We start from the raw sequence: 15,675 nt of genomic DNA, 5'->3' as shown, positions 1-15,675 counted from the left end.
GACCAGCCTGGCCAACATAGTGAAAGCCCATCTTTATTAAAAATACAAAAATTAGCCATGCATGGTAGTGCACACCTGTAATCACCATTACTTGGGAAGCTGAGGCAAGAGAATCTTGGGAGGTGGAGCCTGCGATGAGCCAAGATCACACCACTGCACTCCAGCCTAGGTGATAGGGAGTCTATCGCAAAAAATAAATAAAAAGAAAATAAAATTTATTTTTGAAATTGAATTTTAAAACCTTGTTATACTTTTTTAAAGAAAAGGTATTATCCAGGGCACAGTACAGACAAACAAAAGAATGGAAAATGTGAGTGATTAGGATGCAAGACATATGAAGGATAGAGTGAGATGACCGATCACATGCCGGTTACTGATCAGAGTCCCAGAAGGAGAGATGAGAGAGAATACAGCAAAAGCAGTATGTGAATATTTGAAAGGACAATGATAAAAGACACCAGTCTACCAATTTAGGAATCTCAACAATTATCAAGCTGGGCAAATAAGAAGAAGTCATATCAGAGTGAAAATGCAGAACACCAAAACCAGAAAAGGCAGGTTACCTTCAAGGGGGAAAAACAACTAAACTTACAGATCATTTATCAGCGGTTAAAAAAAAAAAAAAAAAAAAGGCAAACAGTGGCAGGATGCCTTTCATGTGCATTACAAACTGTGTCAACTTAGAAGTGTATATCCTGCAAAAAGCATCTGTCAGGAAAAGAGATAAAGACTCCAACAAGAATTTGACATCAAAAGATGTTTATTAAAGATCTAAAGGATTATTTCAGACAGAAGAAAACTGATTCCAGATGAATGCTGCAAGAAACTGGTAAATATTCTGGTTAAACAAACATTGTATAAAACAATACTTTTTTTTCTCTTTTTTTTCCCCAAGCGTATCATGTCAGATTATATAGTTAGTAACATACCACAGGTTGTACAATAGATCTCTAGTTTAAATTATTGTCTTTTTAGTTGTTGTTTTGGAGGTTTTGCTGATACAGTACCTTTGTGAAAACTGAGTCAGGGGGGTAACAATGTGTTTTCAAGGTTCTCCGCTCCTCACCCTCTCCCTCGTGTAAGGAAGCCTTGGCAGAGGCACCTGAGAAAGAGCCTGGATAGAGAGACCTGGGAATGAAGGCGCCACGGCTGGGAATGCAGGTGTGTGTAAGAACTTGACAGGTCAGGGGCCTGAGACCCTGACCTCAGATCCCTCCAGGGCCTGCAGTGCTCCGGCTGTGCCAAGTCAGGCATGGGTAGGGAGTCCCCCGCTTAGACCTACCAGGTACAGCCTTGGAGTGGCCCACAGCCGGGCCTGGAAATGACATGATGGATTTTAACCAGGAGCCAGACTTTTCAGCTTCCTGTCTACAGACCCCACCCAGTCATATACAATCATAGTAAATATCACCCACCTGAAATAACCCACCCTTGGCTTGCTTGCCCCACTCCAGGTTCTGTCACATTTCTCTGGCAAATCACTAAGAGAGTAGATTTTAAGTGTTTTTGAACACAAAAGATGATAAGTATGTGAGTTAATGCATATGTTAATTACCTCAATTTACCCATTCTACAATGTATACATATTTCAAAGCATTGTGTCGTACGTGATAAATAAATGCAATTTTTATTTGTCAATGATAAACAATTTTTAAAAATTTAAACAATGAGTTTTAAAACCAGCTAAAACATAGGTGAGGGCAAATTAAAGTACTTTAAAGTTCTTGTGTTTGGGAAAAGGATAAACACGCTGATTAATCTGAGACATGGATAAGTTTAAGTATATTAAAATTTCCAGAGTAATCTTGTTACTAAAGAAATTTTTCGGCCGGGCGCGGTGGCTCATGCCTGTAATCCCAGCACTTTGGGAGGCCGAGGCGGGTGGATCACGAAGTCAAGAGATCGAGACCATCCTGGTCAACATGGTGAAACCCCGTCTCTACTAAAAATACAAAAAATCAGCTGGGCATGGTGGTGCGTGCCTGTAATCCCAGCTACTCAGGAGGCTGAGGCAGGAGAACTGCCTGAACCCAGGAGGCGGAGGTTGCAGTGAGCCGAGATCGCGCCATTGCACTCCAGCCTGGGTAACAAGAGCGAAACTCCGCCTCAAAAAAAAAAAAAAAAAAAAGAAATTTTTCAGGCCGACACAGTGGCTCACGCCTGTAATCCCAGCACTTTGGGAAGCCAAGGCTAGTGGATCACCAGGTCAGGAGTTCAAGACCAGCCTGGCCAATGTGGTGAAACCCCATCTCTACTGAAAATACAAAAATTAACTGGGCTGGTGGCACATGCCTGTGGTCCCAGCTGCTTGGGAGGCTGAGACAGGAGAATCGCTTGAACCTGGGAGGCGGAGATTGCAGTGAAGTGAGCTGAGATCGCACCACTGCACACTCCAGCCTGTGCAACAGAGTGAGACAATGTCTCCAAAAAAAAAAAGCTTTTCTCAATGGGGAGGGAGGAGGGGGGTAAGTTTTGCTCCCCAGGGGACATTCAGCAATGTCTGAAAACAGACAGCTGATAATGGGTCTTTGTCTCAGAAAAAGAAAACTGTCGGGAATCTCACTTTCATTTTGCTACTTAACCTTAGAAGCGGTCTTTTTTCAGTACCTTTCTTTTTCAGTATCTTTTTCAGTATCTTTTTTCAGTAGCTTCCTGCAGATGGGGGGCATCTGCAGGAACAGCCAAGAACTGCTGAGTACCATGTTCCAGTGTGCAAAGTCCAGACTAGCTGATACATGAGATGGGCTGAGCCTATGTCCCTCACCAGCCTTTGCGGGGCCTACTTGGAGAGACACAGAGAACAGGAGGGCTGATGGCATTCACAAAGCACCAAAAGGATGCTGGCGAGCACACTGGGGAATCAGCACCTGCCTGGCTCCTTTTTTTGTTTGTTTTTTTAGACTCAGTCTCAGTCTTGTTGGCCAGGCTGGAGTTTCATTCTTGTTACCCAGGCTGGAGTGCAATGGCAGGATCTCAGCTCACTGCAACCTCTGCCTCCCTGGTTCAAGCGATTCTCCTGCCTCAGCCTCCTAGTAGCTGGGATTACAGGTGCATGCCACCACATTAGGCTAATCTTTGTGTTTTTAGTAGAGACGGGGTTTCACCATGTTGGCCAGGCTGGTCTCAAACTCCTGACCCAGGTGTTCTGCCCGCCTCGGCCTCCCAAAGTGCTGGGATTATAGGCGTGAGCCACCATGCCCAGTCCTGGTTCCTTTTTATTTGCGTTTCATCAAATAGGCACTCAGAGGCCTTTTCTCCCCAGGAGAGTCTCTCTTTCCATATCACAGAGCTATGTGAGGTCTAGGGAATTAAGACCTCACATAACAGTTGTCTTCTTAAATGTACTTGATTTTTTTTTCTTTTTAGGTAAGTCATAATGTGGACAAAGGTATCTGGTATGAAGTGCTTACTATGTGCCAGACTTTGTGATAAATACATATAATTTCTCACTTAGTCTTTGTGGTTGAACTTCCGCAGGAACATCTGAAACTGCATAACAAAAGCCTGAGGCAACCATGGGAGCTGTGCTAAGAGCTCTTCCCTGTGTGGCCTATACCCCACTCATGACAGTTTGCTCAGGGTGGATTTCAAGTCTCTGGTGTTTTGGGAGGATGTGGGCAACACACTCAGTCTGCCGAAGTTGCAGACTTTGCAGCCAGTGATATAGGAGCTAAAAAAGAAAATATTTAAGCAGTTAATAAGGGTAAAAGAGTTCTTGGTGGAATTTCCTATTAATAAAAAACCACCCTCCCCCCAAAGTATTTCTTTTCTTAAAAAAAAGCAGCCTGGAAAATCAAGCTGCAAGCATAGATAAGCAAGCTGGAAGCATAGGTGAATGCAGCAGCTGTGCCAATAGAAAAGGGATACCTGGAAGCCAGATACATCCGATATGGAGGTTTCTTCTCCCTTCTCTTTGTTGCCATGTGCAGGTGTCACCCCGCTGGCCTGTGTAATAAAAGATTAGGGTGGGATGGCAGCACCGCTGCCCCAACCAATCCACTATGCCCTACGTAAATTAAACACTGCCTCTTCAAGCTCCTCTATAAAACCAACCGTATCTTGCCCCAAATCCGGAAACCCACTTGGACCCCCTCCCTCTGCACAAGGAAGCTCTCTCTTCTTTCTTTTGCCTATTAAACTTACGAACTTAAACCCAGTTTTTGTATGTCCGTGTCTTCAATTTCCTTAGCACAAGACAATAAACCACAGGTATTTCCCCAGACAAACGACACTACTTCACCAGGAAGTGACAAAGGGAAGAACTCCACCTGTGAGAAAATGTCCACGAATTCTGGGACCAGAAGGGGTTTCAGCAGAGCATCTTGTGGGCCACCGTTCAGACATTCTAGTAGAAAACATGTCCACTTAGTTTGAAAGGCCCCCTGAGGGACAGACCCTGTAAGCCATCCTCACCCCTTCCAACCTTCTTCCTTCCTCTTTCTGGCTGCCTCACCTGGTTGAAAAGATCTCACTTCCTCCTGGGGCTCCTGCCCCTCCCCTAACACACCTCCCACCCCATCCCAGACTGCTTTCGCCTCCAGGGCACCTTTGTTGCTTCCTTTCACAACTATGGGTCTTAGCCTTAGCTGCATACTGTGGCCACCAGGGGAGCTTTAGAAATATGATGACCAAACCTCACTATGACCAGTGAATTTCAGCTCTCTGGGGAGGGATTCTTGTATTAGCACTTTGTTATTGTTGGTGGTGGTTTTCTTGTTTTTGTTTTGTTTGTTTTGTTTTTTGAGATGGAGTCTGGCTCTGTCATCCAGGCTGGAGTGCAATGGCACAATCTCAGCTCGCTGTAACCTCCGCCTCCCAGGTTCAAGTGATTCTCCTGCCTCAGCCTCCTGAGTAGCTGAGATTACAGGCACTCACCACCATGCCCAGGTAATTTTTGTGTTTTTAGTAGAGACAGGGTTTCACCATGTTGGTCAGGCTGGTCTCGAACCCCTGACCTCAGGTGACCCATCTGCCTCAGCCTCCCGAAGTACTGGGATTACAGGCGTGAGCCCTCGTGTCCGGCCTGCATCAGCATCTTTTAAAACTCCTACGTGACTCCAGTGTGCAGCCAAGGTAGAGAACCGCTGCTGCAGCAGAGCAGGTGTGATAGATTGAAAGAACCTGCTTCCCTGCACTTCTGTGTGACCCCCTGTTCTCCAGCTTTTAAAGGGGTCACCTCCTTTCAATACCCAACTCACTGACTCCACCCATTACCCTGAGCTTCCACAGGAAGATTTCTTTCCCGAGGGGTTATGAGTGTCTCTGGGAAACATGCTCCACTAATGCATCCTTGCCATGCGGCTTCAGGCTTCTTGGCTGCTCACCACTGACCACCAGGGAAACAATTCTCCAAGTTGTTACCCCTTTCTCTGTGCCAGCATCTGACGAAGTGCCTAACAGATAACCCTAAGTAGCTGGTAGGAAGAAATACCTGCTGAATTAATGGATATTAAAAAATGGTGGCTGGGCACAGTGGCTCACACCTGCAATTCCAGCACTTTGGGAGGCTGAGGTGGGCGGATCACCTGAGGTCAGAAGTTCAAGACCAGCCTGATGAACATCGTGAAACCTCGTCTCTACTAAAAACACAAAAATTAGCTGGGCATGGTGGCAGGTGCCTGTAATCCCAGCTACTCAGGAGGCTGAAGCAGGAAAATCACTTGAACCAAGGAAGCAGAGGTTGCAGTGAGCCAGGATCAGCCACCACACTCCAGCCTGTGTGACAAAAGCAAAACTCCATCTCAAAAAAAAAAGATAAACAGAAGCCTTCTTAAATACATGACAATTATACATGCAGATTAAACATAGAGCTGTAAGTTAACAAAACACCGTAAAACATATGCAAATGAAAAACAAAAATAGAAAACATGCAAGGTAAAAGAAAATCAGTTATTTTCTGTACATGATATTCAGATGCTTCAGCCTGAATGTTCATGCCCCTTCAAAATTTGTGTGTAGAAATCTAATCCCTGATGTATTAAGAGGTAAGATGTTGGCCGGGCGCGGTGGCTCATGCCTGTAATTTGGGAGGCCAAGGCAGGCAGATCACAAGTCCAAGAGATCGAGACCATCCTGGCCAACATGGTGAAACCCTGTGTCTACTAAAAATACAATAATTAGCTGGGCAAGGTGGCACGCCCCTGCAGTCCCAGCTACTCGGGAGGCTGAGGCAGGAGAATCGCTTGAACCTAGGAGGCCGTGGTTGCAGTGAGCCATCTAAAAAAAAAAAAAAAGAAGTGAGATCTTTAGGAGGTGATGAATGGGATTAATGACCTCATAAAAGAGGAGCTGCTCATCTCTTCCACCACGTGAGGGCACATAGAAGCCACCACCTATGAGGACAGGCCCTCACCAGACACTGAATCTGCTGGCGCCGTTCTCAGAGGTGTTTGCACCACAGCGACTCCATCCTGAACAGGGGCTGGGTGAGGTAAGGCTGAAACCTACTGGGCTGCATTCCCTGGCCAATCCCTTTTGTTTTAAACCATCCAGCTTGTGTTAATCTGTTACGGCAGCCACAGGAAACTTAATCCAGCATGGAAAGGCTCCATTATTTTATCCTGACCAGTTCTAATGTCTTCTTAGTGCCTTAACTGGGAAAGAAGACAGGCAGAGGGTCAGTGGGGTTTATTTTATGGGAACTTAGTATCTTACTCTCCACAGCAAGGAACTTACCTGAGAATGACTGTGCGCGTTGCCTCACTGTCTCATTTCCTGAACTCTCTAGTTCAGAAAATGCTGGTGCAAATCAACTTCCTTAAAAAAACAAAAGGAAAGTAAAAAACAAAATCTACTTTATGGACTAGAGACTCAGAGACACAATGTGATTTTCTCCCTGCATCAGGTCCATGGTTCTGTCTGCCGACAGCCTCACCACTCCTGTTTGAATCAAGCGGACACTAAACAATGCCTTTGTTTCCATGCCCATCAGAACTTTTAATTAAACAGCCACTGGCTGGAACTTTATGAGATCAAATTTATTGATGTTGGATTCTAAAAAATATGTATACCCAGAAGGCTAAAGCTGTGAGAGTAATATCTCTGAGCAGGAGGAATCGTGGCAAGGACAGACTTTAAATTGGGTTGAACAGTAAAAACAGGAAAACACGGAAACGCAGTAAAAACAGGAAACACGCAGCAGCTGCAGCTCCCCTCCTATTGGCCTCTGCCTGGGGCCTACCCGCTACTGGGCTGCCCCTGAGGAATGCACTGCACGCCTGTCCCATGGAGCTGATGGTGTGGCAGTGACAGCCAACCCTCACTTACTGCTCCTATGTGCAGGTCTTGTTCTAAGCACTTTTACATTTTATTTAATTCCCACAGCAATCCAGTTAAGCAGATACTATCATATGCCTCATTTTTTAGATAAAGAAACTAAGGCACAGTCACTTACCTAAGATCACACAGGAAAGAAGTGACAGAGCCAGGATTTGAACCCAAGTGGTCTGGCCCCGGAATCTATCATCTAAGATGCCCGACCATGATCCCCACCTCCTGGTAGTCACACCCTTGAGTAACCCCTTCCTCTTGAGTGTGAACTTGCTTCTACCAATGGAATGGGACACAGGTGACAGGATGCTGTCTTAGGTTCCATAGAATCATCATTCTCATCTTGCTAGCAGACTGTCTCTGTTGCCTTCTTGAACAGCACACTCGCATGAACCAAGCTGCCATATTGGAGAGGTCACATGGCAAGGACCCGAGGATGCCTCCAGCCAACAACGAGCAGGGAATCAAACTCCTCAATCCAGCAACAACAGGGGTGAGGGACTGTTCTAAAACTAGAGGCTGGAGCTCAAGGTGGACTTTCAGTGATTCCCTGCTCCTCATCCAGGGAGCTGCCAATCAGACATAAGTCACACCCCCTCTGCATAAGAGACTTCTTTTGTTTCTAGGGAAACGGAAGCTGGGGATTCCTCAATGACTGCTCCATGCAGGAGCACCAAGGCCGGGCCCCCTTGCATTCACTTCAGGCAACCCAGGCATCATCCATCGCCAATCTCTCCCTCTGCCCCATCCTAGTTTCCTCACTCCTTACAAGTGTTGTCCCCAAGAGCATTTCCAGATAATTTCCCACATGCAAATCTTCCTTCCAGAGTGTGTTTCCAGGGAACCTAGCTGAACCTAGAGACCTAGAAACCTGCCCTGTTTCAGCAGAGTGACGACAAAAACGTCTGGACTTCAGGGTGGATGTGGAGAAGCTGAGACAGCAGGTGTAGCCAACTCCTTTGAGAAGGACGACTTTTGGGCTCAGAGAAAAGTGACAGTGCCTGGAAGGGGGCAAGAAGAAAGTCGGGGGGTACTTCCGGTGGGTGATGTTACCCCACCATTGTGTGCTGTTGCCTGACGCCTGTAGAGAGGAAACTGAGGAGTCCGGCTCCTGTTGGAATCCCAGGTGTGGTTTATCGGGACGGACCCTGGGCAACTATAAGGCTGTACCAGGCAGGCCTCACAGGGAGGTTCCCTCCCCAGACCAGACCTGACATAGCCAGGGCACTGCGGTCCCTGGATGGAGCACAGCCAAGGTCTCAGGCCCCTGCCGGCCATGTGGCCATGTACTGACACACACGTGCGCTCCCAGCCCCGCACCTTCATGCTGAGGTCTCTCGGCCCAAGGCCTCCTTATTCTCGGGAGGAGAGAGAGAGAAGAACATTGTTGTCCACTCTGACTCAGTTCTTTTCCACTCCTGGCCCTCTCCTCTCTCCCTCCCCCTGGTTCCTGGGTCCATAAAACTGTAGAAGCCTCAACAGAGAGATGACCTTCACCCCCACATCTCTACCGACTATTTGACTCTTGACTGGAGCTCTGTTTTGGTGCGGGGGGAGCGGGGGTGGAATCCTCTTGCTTCTGCCCCTGCAGTGAGTGATGAGGGCTTCACTGTTACTTTCTCTTTTTTTGAGACGAATCTTACTCTGTGGCCCAGGCTGGAGTGCAGTGGCACAATCTAAGCTCACTTCAACCTCTACCTCTCGGGTTCAAGCGATTCTCCTGCCTCAGCCTCCCAAGTAGCTGGGGCTATGGTTGCCGCGCCACCACGCCTGGCTAATTTTTGTATTTTAATAGAGATGGGGTTTCACTGCGTTGGCCAGGCTGGTATTGGACTCCTGACCTCAAGAGACCCAACCACCTCGGCCTCCCAAAGTGCTGGGATGACAGGCATTACTGTGACTTTCATTTTTGGCTTATTATGTCAATTAGCCACTCACTCCAGCTCAGCTGAGCCCTTGACAGACGCATTGCTGACACCCATGAGAGAAGGCCTGATGTCCCTAGAAAGCAGACAAGAGAGGTGACTGGACCTACAGCGACTGCTGTGACCTTTGGCAGGAGGAGGGATACCACTGAGGTTGTCACTGGAGAGAACACAGGTCAGGGACAGGCAGGTGATCTGACTAGGGGGGCGGGGCTTAAAGAAGGCCGATGTCGCCTGTGTTCCTGGCAAAGTATAGGTCATTAACAAAGAGAGGGAAGAGAGGGTCTTGGAAGGAAACAAGTGGGATGGAGGAGCTCCCTATAGGAATGAGAAGGTGAGCCCACCTGACAAGGCAGAGGTCTGATGGGGCAGTGCCAGAGCCTGCTGGAAAACCAGTGACAGAAGAGCTGCAAGGCGCCCAGCTCAGTGACCAGCCAGCAGCTGGGTCTGCAGATGGCCGGCTCCTCCTTCCCAGCACGATGTGCATTTCTGCCACACCAGGGACAGCACAGTGCTGTTGGCCAGGAAGGGAGGGGGCTGGACGAAGAGCCCTTCCAGGGGGAATGTTGGCATCGCTTACTCTGTTTCTGGTTTCCACAGCTGGCTGGAGGAAAAAAGGACCCAGCCTGAAGATGCATCAGAAAGTGATTAATATGAGCCCAGCTGAACAGCCAAAGCCTGAAGGCAATTCAAACACCAAGTCAGACATGGCCTGCTGATCCAGCCAGTATCCATTCAGAGATTACACACTGTACCTCGAGGTGCAATCGTGTTTTCTTTTTCTTCTGGTTCTTTCTTCAGCACCAGCTAACAGAGCATCACTGATACTGTTTTCCTGAAAGCTTGCAAGGATTCCAAACAGGCTGCCCTGAAACGCCCCCTACCTTTGACAGTGTGCACTCTCCTGGGGACTTTGTGGGTCCCCCAGCTCCCAAGTATACACAGAGCCAGATCTAGAGTAGCAGAGGCCTAGCATTGCGGGTCTGAATGGTCAGGAAGTAATTAAATTGTGGTTTCCGTTAACTGAATTGATCAGCACTTTGGTAATCAGTTAAACCAAGCCAGGTACTTCTTCAAACAAGCAGGTACAAAATGGCTTATATTGGTGGCATCACAAACACTTATGAAATTAGTCAGTGTCTTGCTTCAGGCTCTGTCAAGATCAGACATTCAGACTGCGTTATTTTCCTAAAGATCGTAAGACTAAGGACACACAAAAAAGCAAAACTGACTCTTTAGAGCCAATAGCCTCACAGTTTCTTACATAATGAGAAAGCCTGTCCAAAAAAGATAAAGAGCCCATTCTACAAGGATAACGTCCCCTGGGAGGCAGTCCCTTTACCAACAAACTGTATTTGTCTGCCTCGTTCTTTGGTTTCTCAGCTCCTTGGGCATGTGGAGCCATTTTGCATATAGGGCTCTCTCATGGAACAGCCTGGGATGTGCCACAGACACGTGTGTCTCAGAGCCTGTGCATATGCTCTTCCCTAAGCATAGGACATCTTCTGTTACCCAGCCCTCTCCTCGTGTCGTCGAGTCCAGTGTCTCCTCCTTAGAGAGGTCCTCTCCCTCACTGTCTCTAGTCCCTCTTTCTTCTTCTTCAAAATATGTAGCATTACTTGACATCATTTTATTTCAATTCAATTCAACAAATATTTTTTGTTCACACATTTACCCTTGTCCACACTACAGTGAGGCTCCAGGAGAGCAGAGACGTTGTGTATTTCATTCACTGCTGGCTCCCCAGCCCTTAGAACGGTGCTTGGTGCTTAATACGTAGCTCAAGATCTATTTGTCGAATGTGTGGATGTATGAATGAATGAATGAATGCTCAGGACCTTTCATTGAATTTGTGGCTGACTCAGGCCCAGAGTTCAGGTCTTTCACTGAACGCGGCATTGTATTCCAGGATTTCCCATCTTTCAGATCCCAGAAATGATAGATATATACGTGCTATGCCCACTCAGCCGATGGCTTCCTTTTCCTTTCTTCACAGCTCTCTGGCACCCGTTTTTCCACTTCTCAGAAACACTTTGGCCCACAAATTCCCAAAGCAACCTTGCTCTTCATTCTGGAAAATATGACGCCAACACCGCAGAATAAAGGACAGACAGGAGCTTTTGCTTCAAAGGGAATCACTTCATGCGTGTTAAATGTCCTGAAAGATTCTAAACTTCACAACTTTTGATCATAACTCTACTATATTTGCATACATTAATTGTTATATCTGAAAAGCACGGGATAGCTGTTTTTTAAATTAAATGAAGTAAGTTAATATTTTATTGCTAGGTATAACAACTGCTAATGTGGACAACTGCTGACAAGGACCTCTATAGAAGTAGAAAAGTCTAAGTGTCCTACCATCACCAATAGGAAACTTTAACAGTCCAGAAGATACAATACAATCACGTGGAAAACTGTATACAGTATATTGTATGAGAAGATCCTGCAAAAGCAACAGAGACTGTAAGATACATCATCATCTAAGCTACAGGTGAGAAGAACATCAAGATTCTCAAAAGCAATGGCTCTCAAAGTGTGTTTCCTAGACCAGCAGTGTCAGCACTGCATGGAAACCTAGAAATGCAAACTCTCCAGCCCCGTCTCAGACCTACTGGTTCAGCAACTGTGAGGGAGAAGTCCATATTTTCATCTATGTTATAACAGGTCCTTAGGTGACTCCATGAACACTAAAGCTGGCAAACCATTGCCTTTAAGGGTGCACAAGCTGTTATTTGAGTACAAAATTGCAGTTTTCTGTGTTGTTGTGACTATTTTTGCAGGAGTAGAAAGGTAGCCCATCGCAGTAGAGATAAGTGGATCTGAAACCCTGGCAGCAGCTGAAGACGTTCTTTAAGACAGCTGGAACCTGAACTCCACTTGCCCTCGGAGGCATGCGGTTTAACAGTCCCAGAGACAAATCTGCCACTTCTGGCTTGCATCCAGCAAAAGTGCAGGTCTTCGTCGTTAGGAGATGTCGGCTGATGCATGTAGACATTTAAGAAAGATTCAAAGGGTCATGGACGGATGACCAATAAGACCAATATGCAAGACCAGCGGACAGTGTGTGGTCCAGGTCCTAGGACTGACAAATGGGGCCTCAATCCCCTGCTTGGGATGGTGTTTTATTTTGACTTTTTTCTGAAACAGCGGAGAAACTGCCCAAATGATCAAAATGAGATAAGAAAGTGTTTACGCTTGTTTCACTTGCTCTCCGCTGCCTCCCTGTGACCAACACTCACAGTTCTATGGTCTTAGCAGTTGCACTGAGAGGTCAGAAGAACCTGCTATTTTGCGTTCATAATCTTGTATTACCTCTGAGAAACAATTTATACTACTAAACAAGACATCAGTTATGATGCTCAAGATTTTAAGTGCTTTTTAAACTAAAAACAAAAAAAAATTGTGACCTGAATATAATGTAAATGGTGTATCTTCAAGTCAAAAGCCACAGGTTTACCTCTGCAGCTTTACTCTTTCCTAAAAATTGCTTTTGTGTATTGCTTATGCATGCTTTCTGCATCCCACAAAGTATATAGAAAATAACAGCTTACTCTAAGTCCTCCAGATGAGTTACTACCTCTACTGTATGTTTCATTCTCATTACATGTTTAATGCTTATTAATATCTGTGTTTTGTAGTGGACTTCATGAGGACAGATAATATTACCAACTGAATTGTGTACCCCAAAATTCACATGTTGAAACCCTAATCCCCAAGGTGACTGTATTTGAAGTAGGGCCTACAACAGGTAATTAAGGTTAAATGAGGTCATAAGGGTGGGGCCCTGAATCGATAAGATTAGTGTCCTTTTAAGAAGAAATAGCAGAGATCTTGTTCTCTCCACCGTATGAGGACACAGTGAGAATGCAGCCATCTGTGCACAGGAAGAGAGGCCTCACCAGGAACCAAATGAGCCAGAACCATTTTGGACTTCTCAGCTGGCAGACCTGTAAGAAATAAATAGTCTGTGGTATTTTGTTATGGCGGCCTATGCAGACTAATACAGATACCATGTCTATGTTGTTCATTGTCCTATCTTCTGTGTCTAGCATGTTATAGTCTCTCAAATATATGTGTAGTAAGATGCGTACTAGTTAGAAGGCATTGATTTTGGGCTTAAATAACTGTTGTATTGTGTTATATTTCCAGGATTTTTTCTATTTTTCATAAACTCTGTGAAAAATTTCACTTAGAAAAAACTAATACTGTCATTGGCATTACAAGAGGTGCTCTACAGGACTTGTGTGACCCACAGTAGCCCTGCCAAAAATGCTTGTCCTCCACTTATGGACAGACTTAAGCTTAAAATTCTTCTAGAGCTAGCAATGGGATATCTCCCTTTATCTTCTCTGTGGTACAGAGACAGTTTTCCATTAATTTCCTCATAACGGCTTTCCATGAACACGTTAAACAAAAAAGAGAGAAAGCAACAAGTCATAGCACTCTAAGTAGGTAGCTTGGGAGCAAAGAGGTGAGCAGAAGAGCAGAGATGTGAACAGACCAGATGTCTCGGGGGCTGAGAACAGTAACCATGGTATGGGAACAAATATTAAGACTTTTATTTTTATTTTCCAAATATTTTTTAAAAGGCTTTAAGCCAGGTACAGTGGCTCATGCCTATAATCCCAGCACTTTGGGAGGCTGAGGCGGGTGGATCACTTGAGGTCAGGTGTTTGTGACCAGCCTGGCCAGCGTGGTGAAACCCTGTCACTACTAAAAATACAAAAATTAGCTGGGCATGGTGGTAGGCACCTGTGATCCTAGGCACTCAGGAGGCTGAGGCACAAGAATTACTTGAACCCAGGAGGCAGAGGTTGCAGTGAGTTGAGACTGTGCCGCTGTACTCCAGCTTGGGTGACAGAGTGAGACTCCTTCTCAAAAATAAAAACAAAACCAAACAAACAAAGAGGTGGAGGTGGGAGGATTCCTTGAGCCCAGAAGTTCAAGGCTGCATGAGCTATGATCACACCACTGCACTCCAGCCTGGGCAACAGAGCAAGACCCCATCTCAAAAAAAAGCCTTTAAAATCCCTTTTTAAATGTCTATAAAAAGCATCATTTTCAAATGTTTATTTTGTATGTGATTTATGATGTGCATAAAAATAGTGCAGTAATATGTGTATTTAACCTATAGATAAGTAACACTACATCTACTGGGAATGCAGGATCAATGTTGTTGCTGTTTTCCAACTGGAAATATATAATAAAAAAATATCTAAAGGCTGTTGCTCTTGACTCAGAGATGGCAGGAAAGTGGAAACAAAATGTGGAGGTCCAAACACTAATGGGTTAACTGAAAGTCAACAGAACAGCAGAGGCAAAAACCTTCCCACACTCCTCTGCTGCCTGCCTCTCCCCTTCCTGAGCCAGTCAGGCATTTGTCCAAATCACCCTTAGGCAAAAAAATGATGGATTTGTTCTTCTTAATTGAATTAACCACCCTGGCAATATCATTGCACTCTTCGGTAAGCCAAAGTAAAGATTTCACCATTCTGGCAGTTGCTGTCCATAGTCTTACAATGTCTCACTCCCTACTTACCTACCTACGCTACAGGGATGCTTTCAGACATAAGTTCTGCCTCAAAAACATACGCCTTCATTTTCTTGGTAAAGACTCCGTTAATATTAGCTACCTAAAAAAAAAAAAAAAAAATCAACCTGCTGTCTCCTTTTTTTTTTGAGACAGAGTCTCACTCTGTCACCCAGGCTGGAGTGCAATGGTGCGACCTCGGCTTACTGCAACCTCTGCCTCACAGGTTCAAGCAATTCTCCTGCCTCAGCCTCCCCAGTAGCTGGGACTACAGGTGCCCTCACCACACGCAGCTAATGAGACAGGATTTCACTATATTGGCCAGGTAGTTCTGGAACACCTGATCTTGTGATTCACCCCCCCTCAGCCTCCCAAAGTGCTGGGATTACAGGTGTGAGCCACTGCACCTGGCCATCTCCTTTTAAATATAAAGAAAATACTAAGATTGCCAGACAATAAGAAAAGTAAAAGAAAAAGACGAACAGACAAATTGACTCTTAATGAAATAGAATAGGCCAGGCACAGTGGCTCATGCCTGTAATCCCAGCGCCTTGAGAGGCTGAGGTGGAAGGATCACCTGAGGTCAGGAGTTCAAGACCAGTCTGGCCAATATGGGGAAACGCTGTCTCTACTAAAAATACAAAAATTAGCTTGGCATGGTGGCAGACACCTATAACCCCAGCTACACGGGAGGCTGAGGCAGGAGAATCGCTTAAACCCGGGAGGCAGAGGTTGCAGTTAGCCGAGATCGCACCACTGCACTCCAGCCTGGGGGATAAGAGCGAGACTTCATCCCAAAAAAAAAAAAAAGGCCAGGCACAGTGGCTCATGCCTGTAATCCCAGCACTTTGGGAGGCCGAGGCGGGTGGATCACGAGGTCAAGAGATCGAGACCATCCTGGTCAACGGGGTTTCACCATGTTGACCAGGATGGTCTCGATCTCTTGAC

The 15,675-nt window shown here is 45.9% G+C and overlaps 1 long non-coding RNA gene across 1 annotated transcript in view; it reads right to left on the bottom strand.

The window, feature by feature from the left end:
• Positions 1–15,022: 15,022 nt before the first annotated feature.
• LOC116550872 overlaps positions 15,023–15,675 on the bottom strand; it is an 11,298-nt gene continuing 10,645 nt past the window's right edge. The window contains exon 3 of the long non-coding RNA XR_004268610.1: positions 15,023–15,142. This is a non-coding gene — a long non-coding RNA (uncharacterized LOC116550872). The remainder of the gene's footprint in view (positions 15,143–15,675) is intronic.

The sequence above is a fragment of the Sapajus apella genome, unplaced genomic scaffold (genome assembly GCF_009761245.1).
Source record: "Sapajus apella isolate SASKATOON/1434 unplaced genomic scaffold, GSC_monkey_1.0 scaffold8, whole genome shotgun sequence".
Classification (NCBI taxonomy): domain Eukaryota; kingdom Metazoa; phylum Chordata; class Mammalia; order Primates; family Cebidae; genus Sapajus; species Sapajus apella.
This window is presented reverse-complemented; position numbering and strand designations above follow the sequence as displayed.